Source organism: Macaca nemestrina, chromosome 3 (genome assembly GCF_043159975.1).
Source record: "Macaca nemestrina isolate mMacNem1 chromosome 3, mMacNem.hap1, whole genome shotgun sequence".
NCBI lineage: Eukaryota > Metazoa > Chordata > Mammalia > Primates > Cercopithecidae > Macaca > Macaca nemestrina.
The window spans coordinates 180148965-180162882 of record NC_092127.1 but is presented as its reverse complement, the minus strand read 5'-3'; the positions used below and the strand labels follow the sequence as shown (position 1 = coordinate 180162882).

The following is a 13918-nucleotide window of genomic DNA, read 5'->3' as shown; positions in this document are numbered from 1 at the left end:
GTGCATCACTGCAGTCACAGCTACTTGGGACACTGAGGTGGGAGGATCATTTGAGCCTGGAAGCTTGAGGTGCAGTGAAACATGATTATGCCCCTGCACTCCAGCCTGAGTGACAGAGCAAAACCTTGTCCCCAAAAATTAAAAAATAAAATCAATAATAAATAAATAAAATGTAAGTTTTGCCTTATCACTTAATGCAACAGAAAAAAAAGACTAATTTTTTTAAATCTCACTTTTGAGTACACATCTTCTTAATATTCTTTGTGATGAAATATAATGTAGACATAAAGCTCTTTCACTACATACCAAAATACTGTGGTTTGTCATGAGAAAAAATACTTATGATTGTTTGAGCTACAAACTGAATTAGCTACTTTTCCATTTTTAAAAAATTTCTTATTTATAAGGATGACTGACAGACAAATTACAGTTATTCAGACTTAATTATCTGGCAAACATATTCTTGCTAATGATAAACTTCAGATTTTCAAGTGAATCTTAGCATTTTGGAAAACTTTTATCTGACACTGTGAGCTTGGTAGCTGCTAATACTTAAATAATGTTTTCCTAATGAGATCAGTGGTAATGTGAATGAATGTGGATTTTTTCATATTATATAAGAAAATGTGGGCCAAGCATGGTGGCTCACACACGTAATCCCAGAACTTTGGGAGGCCAAGGTGGACGGATCACTTGAGGTCAGGAGATCGAGACCAGCCTGGCAAACATGGCGAACCCTTGTCTCTACTAAAAATACAAAAATCAGCTGGGCATGGTAGCGCGTGCCTGTAATCTCAGCTACAGGGAGGCTAAGGTAGGGAAATCACTTGAACCTGGGAGGCAGAGGTTGCACCACTGAGCCAAGATTGTACCACTGCACTCCAGCTTCCAGCTTGGGCAACAGAGCGAGACTCCATCTCAAAAAAACAAAAACAAAAACAAAAACAAAACAAAGAAAAGAAAATGTGCCACAACAAATTAGGCTTCAAAGAAGCATACCTCAAAATAATAAGAAACATCTATGACAGACTGACAGCCAACATCATGCTGAATGGGCAAAAGCTGGAAGCATTCACCTTAAGAACAAGAGTAAGACAAGAATGCCCACTCTCACACTCCTATTCAGCATAGTACTGCAAGTCTTAGCAAGAGCACTCAGGCAAAAAAAAGGAAAGAAAAGGCATCCAAATAGAAAAAGAAGAAGTCACATTATCTTTCTTCTCCGGCAATACGATTCTATACCCAGAAAACCTAAGAACTCCACGAAAAGGCCCCTAGAACTGAAAAAGGGATTTTGGTAAATCAGGATATAAAATCAGTGTACAAAAATCAGTAGCATTTCTATATACCAATAATGTTCAAGCTGAGAGCCAAACAAGAACACAATCTCATACACAATAGTCACAAATAAAATAATAAAATAAAATAAATACCCAGGAATACATCCAACCAAGGATATGAAAGATCTCCACAAGAAGAAATACAAAACACTGCTGAAAGAAATTATAGATGATACAAACAAATGGAAAAACATTCCATACTTATGCACTGGAAGACTCAATACCATTAAAATGGTAATGCTACCCAAAGCAATCTATAGATTCAATGCTATCCCTATCAAACTACCAACATCATTTTTCACAGAATTAGAAAAAAAAAAACTATTCTAAAATTCATGTGGAACCAGAAAAGAGTCCAAACAGCCAAAAAAAAAAAAACCTGGAGGCTTCACATTACCTGTTGTTAAACTACGCTATACCACTACAGTAACCAAAAGAGCATGATACTGCAGGGTACAAACACACACACATAGACCAATGGAGCAGAATAGAGAGCCCAGAAATAAAGCCACATGCCTACAACCATATGATCTTCTACAGACACCACAAAAATAAACAATGGGGAAAGGACTCCCTATTCAATAAGCAATACTGACATAACTAGGTAGCCATATTCAGGAAAATGAAATTGAACCCCTACCTTTTACCACATACAAAAAAATTAACTTAAGAATTTAAATATAAGACCTCAAACTATAAAAATCCCAGACAAAAACCTGGGAAATACTCTTCTCAACATTAGCCTTGGCAAAGAATTTATGGCTAAGTCCTCAAAAGCAACTGCAACAAAAACAAAAATTGACAAGTGGGATTTAATTAGACTAAAGAGCTTCTGCACAGCAAGAGAAACTATCAACAGAGTAAACAGACAACGACAGAATGGGAGAAAATATTTGCAAACCATGTATCCAACAAAGGTTTAATGTCCAGGGTCTGTAAAGAATTTAAGTGATTCAACAAGCAAAAAACCAAATAGCCACATTAAAAAGTGGGCAAAACCAGCCTGGGCAATATAGTGACATCCTATCTCTACAAAAAAGGAAAAAGAAAAAGAGAAGAAAAAGAAAAGAAAGAATATTTTTTAAATTAGCCAGGTGTGGTGGCATGTGCCCGTACTTTTAGCTACTTGGGAGGCTGAGGTGGGAGAACTGCCTGAGCCCAGGAGGCTGAAGCTGCAGTGAGCCCTGATCACACTATTGCACTGCAGCCTGTATGACAGAGTGAGACCCTATGTCAAAAAGAAAAACAGTGGACAAAGGACATGATAGACACTTCTCAAAAGAAGACATACAAGCAGCCAACTAGCATACAAAAATTGCTCAACATCATTAATCATCAGAGAAATGCAAATCAAAACCACAATGGGATACCATCTCACACCAGTCAGAATGGCTATTACTAAAACGTAAAAAAAATAACAAATGCTGGCAAAGCTGCAGAGAAAAGGAAATGCTTATATACGGTTGGTGGTAATGTAACTTAGTTCAGCCACTTGGAAAGCAGTTTGGAGATTTCTCAAAGGAGTTAAAACAGAATTACCATTTGACCCAGACATCTAATTATATAACCACAGGAAAATAAACTGTTCTACAAAAAAGGTACATGCACTCTTTATGTTCATTGCAACACTGTTACTATAGCAAAGACATGGAATCAACTTAGGTGCCCACCAAAGGTGAATTGGGTAAAGAAAATATAGTACATAGACACTATGGACTACTACACACTCAGAAAAAAGGATAAAATCATATCCTTTGCAGCCACATGAATGCAACTAGAGGCCATTATCCTAAGTGAATTAGCACAGGAAGAGAAAATCAAATATCACACAGTCTCATAAGTGGGAGCTAAACATCAGGTATTCATGGACATAATAGACATGGAATAATAGACTATATTAGTCAGTTTTCACACTGCTATAAGGAACTGCCTGAAACTGGGTAATTTATAAAGGCAAGAGGTTTAATTGACTCACAGTTCAGCATGGCTGGGAAAGCCTCAGGAAACTTACAATCATGGCTGAAGGCAAAGGGGAAGCAAGGCACCTTCTTCACAAGGTGGCGAGGAGAAGTGATGAGTAAAGGGGGAAGAGCCTCTTATAAAACCATCAGATCTCATGAGAACTCACTCAGTATCATGAGAACAGCATGGGAGAAACTGCCCCCATGATTCAATTACCTCCACCTGGTCTGTCCCTTGACACGTGGGTATAATGGGGATTACAATTCAAGATGAGATTTGGGTGGTGACTCAAAGCCTAACCACATCATTTAATCCCTGGTCCCTCCTAAATCTCATGTCCTCACATTTCAAAACACAATCATGCCTTTTCAACAGTCCCCCAAAGTCTTAACTCACTCTAACACTAACAGAAAAGTCCAAGTTCAAAGTATCATCTGAGAGAAGTAAGTTCCTTCCACCTATGAGCCTGCAAAATTAAAAGCAAGTTAGTTACTTCCTAGATACAATGGGGGTACAGGCATTGGGTAAATACACCCATTCCAAGTGGGAGAAATTGGCCCAAATGAAGGGCTACAGGCCCCATGCAAATCCAAAATCCAGTGGGGCAGTCAAATCTTAAAGTTCCAAAATGATCTCCTTTGACTCCATGTCTCACATCCAGGTCACACTGATGCAAGAGGTGGCCTCTCACAGCCTTAGGCAGCTCTACCCCTGTTGCTTTGCAGGGCGCACCCCCACTCCCAGCTACCTTCATGGGCTGGCATTGAGTATCTGTGGCTTTTCCAAGCACACCGTGCAAGTTGTCAGTGGAACTACCGTTCTGGGGTCTGGAGGACGATGGCCTTCTTCTCACAGCTGCACTAGGCAGTGCACCAGTGGGGGCTCTCTGTGGGGACCCCAATCCCACATTTCTCTTCCACACTAGTCTAGGAGAGGTTCTCCATGAGGGCTCTGCTCCTGCAGCAAATTTCTGCCTGGACATCCAGGCATTTCCATACATCCTCTGAAATCTAGATGCAGGTTTCCAAACCTCAGTTCTTGACTTCTATGTACCTGTAGGCTCAACACCACATGTAAGCCTCCCAAGCTTGCAGTTTTCCCCCTCTGAAGCAACAGCTTGAGCTGTATGTTGGCCCCTTTTAGCCATAATTAGGTCACAGGGCACCAAGTTCTGAGATTGCACAAAGCAGCAAGGCCCTGGGCCCACCCCACAAAACCATTTTTCCCTTCTAGGCCACTGGGCCTGTGATGAAAGGGGCTGCCATGAAGACCTCTGACATGCCCTGGAGACATTTTCCCATTTTCTTGGTGATTAATATTTGGCTCCTCATTACTTACGCAAATTTCTGCAGCTGGCTTGAATTTCTCCTCAGAAAACGGGTTTTTTTCTTTTCTTTTCTTTTTTTTTTTTTTTTTTTTTTTTTTTTGAGGCAGAGTCTCACTGTCTCCCGGGCTGGAGTGCAGTGGTGCGATCTCAGCTCACTGCAAGCTCCGCCTCCCGGGTTCACGCCATTATCCTGCCTCAGCCTCCTGAGTAGCTGGGACTACAGGCACCTGCCACCACGCCCGGCTAATTTTTTTTGTAATTTTTTTTAGTAGAGACAGGGTTTCACCATGTTAGCCAGGATAGTCTCGATCTCCTGACCTCGTGATCCACCCGCCTTGGCCTCCCAAAGTGCTGGGATTACAGGCATGAGCCACCGCGCCCAGCCCTGGGTTTTTATTTTCTAACACATCGTTAGGCTGTAAATTTTCTAAACTTTTATGCCCTGCTTCCCTTTTAAACAGAAGTTCTAATTTCAAATCATCTCTTTGTGAATGCATAAAACAGAATGCTTTTACAAGAACCCAAGTCACCTCTGGAACACTTTGTTGCTTAGAAATTTCTTCTCCCAGATACTCTAAATCATCTCTCTTAAGTTCAAAGTTCTGCAGATCTCTAGGGCAGGGGCAAAATGCCACCAGTCTCTTTACTAAAGCACAGCAAGAATCACCTTTATTCCAGTTCTCAACAAGTTCCTCATCTCCATCTGAAACCACTTCAGCCTGGACTTCATTGTCCATATCACTATCAGCATTTTGGTCAAAGCCATTCAACAAGTCTCCAGGGAGTTCCAAACCTTCCCACATCTTCCTCTCTTCTTCTCAGCCCTCTAAACTGTTCCAACCTCTGCCTATTACCCGGTTCCAAAGTCATTTCCACATTTTGGGGTATCTTTATAGCAGCACCCCACTCTCTGCAGTACCAATATACTGTATTAGTCTGTTTTCACATGGCTATAAAGAACTGCCCAAGACTGGGTAATTTATAAAAGAAAAAGGTTTAATTGGCTCACAGTTCAGCATGGCCAGGAAGGCTTCAGGAAACTTAAAATCATGGCAGAACTTGAGAAGTAAGGCACCTTCTTCACAAGGCAGCAGAAAGGAAAAGTGCCAAATAAAGGGGGAGGAGCCTCTTATAAAACCATCAGCTCTCATGAGAATTTACTCACTGTCACGAGAACAGCATGGGAGAAACCTCTCCTGTGATTCAATTACCTCCTCCTGGTCTGTCACTTGACACGGTTGGGATTGTGAGGATTATGGGGATTACAATTCAAGATGAGATTTGGGTATATACAATCCAAGATGAGATTATGGATATAATAACCATATTATAGACATTGGGGACTACTAGCGAGGGGAGAGAAGGAAGGTGGCAGGGGCTGAAAAATTACTTATTGGGTATTATGCTTACTATCTAGGTATGAGATCATTCACACCCTAAACCTCAGTGTCATGTAATAAATCCACATGACAAACCTGCACATATACACCCCTAAATCTATTGAAATTATTTTTTAAAGCAAAAAAATGTGTCAACATCTAGATCTTACTAACTCAATGAACCAGTATTTTCACAGTGACCAATGCATGTGCAAAGTCACTCAAAGTGCAAGATAAATCAATGAATTTTAGTTTTAGATTCCACATTGCAGCCAACGTCATAAAAACTACCACTTGAATGTTGGTGCAGCATAAGATGAATACCCACAATTATCTAAAAAGACTACTTAAATATTCTTCCCTATGCAACTACATATTTGTGAGATGCTAGATATTCTTCACAAATTTCAAGCTAAACAACCTATCACAACAGATTGCAGAAGCAGATATGATAATCCTTAATCTTTTATTAAGCCAGACATGAAAGCTGTTTGCAGAATTGTAAAACAATACTATTCTTCTAACTAATACTCTTTTTATTGAAAAAGTAGGTATATTTCCATATTCTTTAACATGTAATTCATTTATCATTTTTCAGGAATTTTATTGTTTTTTGAATGTCTCAGTTCTACTTTCTAATATTGTAAATATCAGTAGATATACCCTAGACAAATAGAATCTCTTTGGGATCTTTAATAATGTTAAGAGTAGAAAGAGGTCCTGATAATAAAATTTTGAGAACCGTTGTTAACACCTATCCTGACTCGATCAGTTAAAGTTCAATGAGGAGACAGGAGCTACACAATAACTTGAACAGGGAGAGTTTAAGATAAACCCTTATTAAACATAACAGGGGACCAGGCGCAATGGTTCACGCCTATAATGCCAGCACTTTGGGAGGCCAAGGTTGGTGGATCACCTGAGGTCAGAAGCTCGAGACCAGCCTGGCCAACATGGCAAAACCTCGTCTCTACTAAAAATACAAAAATTAGCTGGGCGTGGTGGCAGGTGCCTGTAATTCCAGCTACTCAGGAGGCTAAGGCAGGAGAATCGCTTGAACCCGGGAGGCAGAGTTTGCAGTGAGCCGAGATCGCACTACTGCACTCCAGCCTGAGTGACAGAATGAGACTCCATCTCAAACAAAAAAATAAAATAAAATAAAAACAACAGGGGAGTAACTATAGAGATGTGAAAAGAACACTGAAGAATACTCCAGGTCCAAGGAAGAACACCCAAGGAGAAGCAAACTTGGAAGTTGGGGCCTCCCCAAGGTTGGGATTCAGACCCTATTGGAAAAGGTGTGGTTGCAGCCAGCAGGAAGAGAATCTCCCTCCTCCTGCAATGTTTCTCCAGTGTTCCTCTACTGACAAAGCTTAAATGCCATGCTTGCTACAAAAGAGCAATGCTTAAGGCTTCACTGTGGAGCTAGTAACAAAAGGGTGAATTTGGAGCTGAGGTGATAAATTGATAGTTGGCACAATGACAAAAAACACACCACATAATCCTTTTTTATACCACATTCATTCATCCAAAAATAGTGCTCTAGGGACCCCTTTTTTTTTTTTTTAGTTGAAGTCTTGCTCTGTCACCCACGCTGGAGTGCAGTGATATGATCTTGGCTCACTGCAATCTCTGCCTCCCGGGTTCAAGCGATTCTCCTGCCTTAGCCTCCTGAGTAACTGGGACTACAAGTGCGTGCCACTTCACCCAGCTAATTTTTTTTTTCTTTCCTTTTCTTTATTTTTGTATTTTTAGTAGAGACAGGGTTTCACCATGTTGGCCAGGCTGGTCTTGAACTCCTGACCTCAGGTGATCCACCCAGCTCAGCCTCCCAAAGTGCTGGGATTACAGGCATCAGCCACCACACCCAGCCAGGACCACCTTGTAAGAAACATTGATCTTTGCATGTCATGGAGGATACTTTCTCAGTCTCCTCTCCCTCTTATATGCATCCATTGTTGTTGAATTTCAAAATCTACATGTCAACAACCACAACTGGAAAATACTCTCCACTTAGGAAGGCTGCCAAGGGCCAAAAACTAGGTGTGTATATGTGTGGGTAAAATTCTGCAGCAAGATTTTTTTAGTGCAGGAAGCAAAAATGATTAATGAATAATTAATAAGGGCAATTGAGCAAAATATATCAAGTCATTGCATTTAGTGGCAATGTTATGACTATTTTCCCATTAGCCCAGATCTCTGGTTATATGGGCTTTGAAAATGCTTAAATTACACATCTGCCGAGCTGGATTTTTCTGCAGCATAGGAATAAAATTCCTGAAGCTAGAGATACAACACTGGCGGTTTTTCATACCTCACAGAAAACCGTCAAGATCTTTGTCATCCTTCAAGTACTAACTTAAAATACAGCTTTCCCAGACCCCTCCCCCACAAACAGAACAGAGATCTCTCCCCCTCTGGACCCTGACTTTTTCTGTTTATGCCTCTACTGAAGCCCTTCCCCAGGCTAACTTGTTCCGTAGCCAGTTTTGCCTGCATTGTTCCCTCCCACTAGACTGTGAGCTCCTGGAGGGCAGGAGCATTCCTTCTTCATCTTGGTATCCCCACAGCCAAGTACAGTCACTTCATGTAAGCTCCCATCCTTATTTGTTGACTCAAATTTGTTCACTTCAAGTGAAGGAAGAATGATAGTTTAAAGTCATATGATTATCATTACTTACAACAGACAAGTGCCAAACTGGTTTCTGCTGTGAGCCATCTTCAAGGCATTTCAAAAACAATGGTCTTCAAGGAGATTCCTTTGAGACAGGCAAAGGTATAGAATTTACTTGAGAATCCTGGAAGGCAGAAGGTTACAGGCTAGCTTAAAACCCAGAAAAAGTGATTGATCATTATTTTAGACAGTAATTCTGTCGCAGCTTTTCCAGATTCATTGTTTTCCTTCCCCTCATTTCCCACCTCCAGTCTTGGTTCCCCATCATTTACCAGTAGACTATTTGGCATAGTTTTAGGATATTTTGTTGGTAGCACAGAATACTTTCTACCCCATTTCAAACCCTCCCCACGAGGCTCAACTGGTCAGAATAAACTGGATTATGAGGCAGTAACAGCCCTCAAATTTAAGTGCCTTCATACCATAATAGTTTACTCTTCATGTTTGCCACATCTACTGTATGTCTGGGCAGCTCTCCAGGACAACTGAGGTCAATGCAGTAACTCAGCAAACTACATGTCCCTTGCCTTGTGGCTCTAACATCTCAAGACAAGATTGAAGAGAGAGAGTGGCAGTCTGAACATCTGTATGTTCTATGGTTGGGCTCTGAAGTGAAACTAGACACACAGCTCCACCTACTGGCAAGGGAGGTAGGCAACGTAATCCTCTGTGCTGGACCCAGGAAGGAAAGAAAAACCAGATACTGATAAGCTCTAGTACTGTCTCTTCTAAGGGTTTCACAATAACTTTCTTGTCGTTGTTTTTTAGACACAGGGTCTCTCTCTGTTGCCCAGGCTTGGATGAAGGGGTATGATCATAGCCAGCTTTACTGAAGCCTCAACCTCTTAGGTTTGAGCAATTCACGAACCTCAGCCTCTTGAGTAGCTAAGATTCCAGGTGTGTGCCACCACTCAGCTAGTTATTTTTTCTTTTCTTCTTTTTTGTTCTTTGGTTTTGGTAGAAACAGCGTCTCACTATATTGCCCAGGCTGGTCTCCAACTCCTGGCCTCAAGTGATCCTCCCACCTCAGCCTCCCAGTGTTCTGGGATTACAGGCATGAGAGGCTGTGCCTGGCTCACAAGGACTTCGTAAGTTAAAAATGTACAAGTGCTCCACCCATTCCTCTTGTAAAGCAGTGCCATGAACCACTACATGCACTTGGAAGGCAGATTAGAAGAGGCAGCTTGCTGCCCCCGCCAAAGATTAACCTAAGAAGACTAAAACAGGACGGGACCAGTCTCCTCCACATCCCCTGAAGCAGAAATCTCCCCCGCACAGATCAGAAGGGGGAAGTGCAGACTCCCTGCCTTTCTCACCTCCAGTCCTATTTATGGGGTGGTGGGAGCGGGGGGGCCTGTATGCCTGTTTATCAGAGGTGTTTTAGCCTAGCTGGTCAGGAAAGAAACAAAGCAATTAGACAAATAATTGGTCACTCCAGAACATCCACCCTTGAAGAGTTCTCTGACCAGGAAAAGAAGATTCAAGAGTAAAGTTTGAAAGGTTTCAGCTTTCTTTCCAATGTTAGAAGACAAACCTTAGCCAAAGTAAATGTAACAGAGTTTAATTGAGCAAATGATTCATGAATCAGCCAGCCTCCAGAGCCAGAGTAGGCTCAGAGTCCGGAGAAGCCACAGGGTGGAAGAAGATTTATGAACAGAAAAAGAAAAGTGACACACAGGAAACAGAAGTGAGGTATAGAAACAGCTGGACTCGTGACAGTTCAGGTATTTACCTTATTTGAACATGGTTTGAACAGTTGGCACCCTTTGGCCAAAACTCGGTGATTGGCACAAGAGTAGGTTACAATCTGTTTACACCTCCACTTAGGTTATAGTTCATGATGTACAGCGAAATCTTTAGGCTCAACTCAAAATATGTAAAGAGGCAGCTCTAGACTAAACTACTTAACACCAAATAACTCCTTTTATTTTAATATATATCTTTCTTTGCTTATCAATATTAGAATTCAACATCTCCAGCAAACATTCGTAGAATACTTACAACATATCTGCCTTCAGGAAATAGAAACCGAAATATTTTCAAACAACTATTGTGTCCGGAATCGGTGGGTTCTTGGTCTCGCTGACTTCAAGAACGAAGCCACAGACCCTCGCAGTGAGTGTTACGGTTCTCAAAGACGGTGTGTCAGGAGTTTGGTTCGTGGTCTCACTGACTTCAGCAGTGAAGCTGCAGACCTCTGTGGTGAGTGTTACAGCTCTTAAAGGTGGCGCGTCTGGAGTTGTTCCTTCCTTCCGGTGGATTCATGGTCTGGCTGGCCTCAGGAGTGAAACTGCAGACCTTCATGGTGAGTGTTACAGTTCATTAAGGCTATGCAAACCCAAAGAGTGAGCAGCAGTAAGATGTATTGCAAAAAGAAAAAGAACAAAGCTTCCACAGCCTGGATGGGGGCCCAAGCAGGTAGCCCGGGCTAGCTATGGTGGCCTGCTTTTATTCCCTTATCTGGCCCCCACCCACATCCTACCGATTGGCCCGTTTTACAGAGAGCTGATTGGTCCATTTTACAAAGAGCTGATTGGTCCATTTTGATAGAGTGCTAATTGGTACATTTACAAACCTTTACCTAGACACAGAGCACTGATTGGTGCGTTTACAAACCTTTAGCTAGACACAGAGTGCTGATTGGTGCATTTACAACCCTTTAGCTAGACAGAAAAGTTCTCCAAGTCCCCACCTGTCCCAGAAACCCAGCAGGCTTCACCTCTCACTAGCACTCGCAACGGACTTTGAGGCTAGCGGGCAGTCGCGCAGCCCAGAGGGAGCTCCTCCCCTGATCAAGCACCGCAAGCTCTGGCTGGCCGCGCGGAATGCAGGCCCACCGAGCCCGCGCCCACCCGGAACCCGCGCCGGCCGTGAGCGTGCATGCAGCCCCGGCTCCAGCCCGCACCTCCCCCTCCACACCTCCCAGCTAGCAGAGGGAGCCGGCTCCGGCCAGCCCCAGAGAGGAGCCTCCACAGCTCAGCGGCGGGCTGAAGGGCTCCTCCAGCGCAGCCAGAGCGGATGCCGAGGCCGAGGAGGCGCCAAGAGCAAGCGACGCCTGCTAGCATGTTGTCACCTCTCCCTGATGTTCCAAGTTCCAAACTGTATGTTGTTATTTTATTTATTAAACTTTATTTATTTTATCCTTTGATAAAGGACAAATTATTTTATCCTTTGATAAAGGACAAATTATTTTATCCTTTGATAAAGGATAAATTATTTTATCCTTTGATAAAGGATAAATTATTTTATCCTTTGATAAAGGATAAATTATTTTATCCTTAGATAAAGGATAAATTATTTTATCCTTAGATAAAGGATAAATTATTTTGTCCTTTGATAAAGGACAAAATATTTTATCCTTTTCGCATCCTTTGACATTCTTACGATTGCTCCCATTTTACAGAAAAATAAACTGAGGCTCAAAGAGTTGAGCAGTTTAGCCAAGGTCAGGGCTAGGAATAGTGGGAAAGTGGGCATCTCAACTACATTGTGATCTGGCTTATGATAATGGAGGTCAACATATTCATTCCAAATCAATTAAAACTTAGAAGTCATTGGTTTAACAACCATTTTTAGACTTGGTATTACTTGAAAGTATAATCAAGGGATCATTTATTCATTAGAGTAACTACAGTTCTATTTGAATAAGCTGAATTTTTTTCATGCTAATTATGTCTTTTGTGTACTATTCATCATGGCATGATGATCTTTTTAACTTCATCAACTTCCCTGTCTCTGTAATAACTCATTGAACAGAATGCAGTTTTGTAAATGGTCCAGAAATGTACTCCTATCCCAGGATTTAAAAATATAATATTTATAAGACACTTAACAAAATGCCCGTAACTAGGTAACCAGTGTATAAAGATTATTTATTTTTTTTAGTAAAGTTGCGGAGCATTGGTCCTTATGTCCTATAGTAAGTGAAACCCTGAAAAATAAAAACCCTAATACCTGATAAGAACTGTAAATATCACAAACCTATTAGAACTGAGATAGAGATGGAGACCATTATATGTGTCTAAAATGACACATCTTTAGCTTCAAACAAACACGCATGGGGCTTAACAAGAGCAATTGTGTGTTCACTTATAGAAAGACAAAAATAAAAACAAATTTAGAAATATTCTGAAAAGTTGGGAATCTGTTGTCAAAATTATGACTAAAAGGCAAAATATAAATAGCAGTTTTATAATATTTCTTAGCTTTTTTTTTTTAATGAACCGTCCCTTATACTAAATAAGCCTAATGTTTAGATTTTCTCACATTTTATTTTAGTCACATTTTCAGGAACCATTTACACAAAATCAGGATAGTGCCAGTGTGTACTTTTTTTCACTATAAGTCTACTTTGTTCACTGTCTCCCCAGTTTCCAAAGCAGTGTCTGGCACACAGCAGGCTCTCAGGAGGTCCTTGATGAATAAATGAATGACCAGATCTACATAGGATAATATATGTGACAAAGAGGGAAAAAAAAAACTTCAAAAGCTAGAGCTGAATTCCCGTTAGAGAGATAGCTGCCCTTTTGTGGCTAATCCATTGTGATGGTTAATTTTGTGTGTCAGTTTGCGTGGGCCATTAGATGCCTAGATATCTGTTCAAACGTTATACTGGGTGTGTCTGTGAGGATGTTTCTGGATGAGATTAACATTTGAATCAGTATACTAAGAAAAGAAGATTGCCTTCCCTAACGTGGGAGGACCCCATCCAATCAAATGAAGACCTTAGCAGGACAAAAAGGCTGAATAAAGGGAAACTCCTCCTGCTTAACTGCCTTGAGCCAGGACATTGGTCTTTTCAGGCCTTAAGACTCATACTGAAACATCAGCTCTTTTTCTTTTCAGTTGTTTATTTTTATTTTTTTTAATTGACACATAATTGTACATATGAATGGCACTTAATGATATTGCAATACATATATAAGGTAGAGCGATCAGATCAGGGCAATTAACATAACCATCATGGCAAACATTTACCATTTTTTTGTGTTGGGACTGAGATGGGATTGTTTCTTTGACCTTGACCCCCTGTGTGGGCAGGAACAGGAGTGGCTCATTTCACTCAGCCTGCAGTCCATGGATGGTTAACTGTTAGCAGCTCAGTGAGGGGTCAGGGTGATAGCCTCCTGCACCTGCCCTTTTTGACACCTGAGTTCTTGTTCGGTATCCAGAAAGAATCAGGTCACATGAACTATTTGAAGGGTAGTGTACGTGGAGGATTTTACTGGGTGATAAA

The 13918-nt window shown here is 41.3% G+C and overlaps 1 long non-coding RNA gene across 2 annotated transcripts in view; it reads right to left on the bottom strand.

The window, feature by feature from the left end:
- Positions 1–11767, bottom strand: part of LOC105487889 (uncharacterized) — a 550215-nt gene extending 538448 nt beyond the window's left edge. Inside the window, exons 1-2 of one of the 2 annotated variants that reach the window (XR_011621439.1) lie at positions 10684–11767; positions 8690–8806 (exon numbers count right to left, since the gene is read on the bottom strand). This is a non-coding gene — a long non-coding RNA (uncharacterized lncRNA). The remainder of the gene's footprint in view (positions 1–8689; positions 8807–10683) is intronic. The other variant, XR_011621440.1, reaches the window with a different exon arrangement.
- Positions 11768–13918: the final 2151 nt, after the last annotated feature.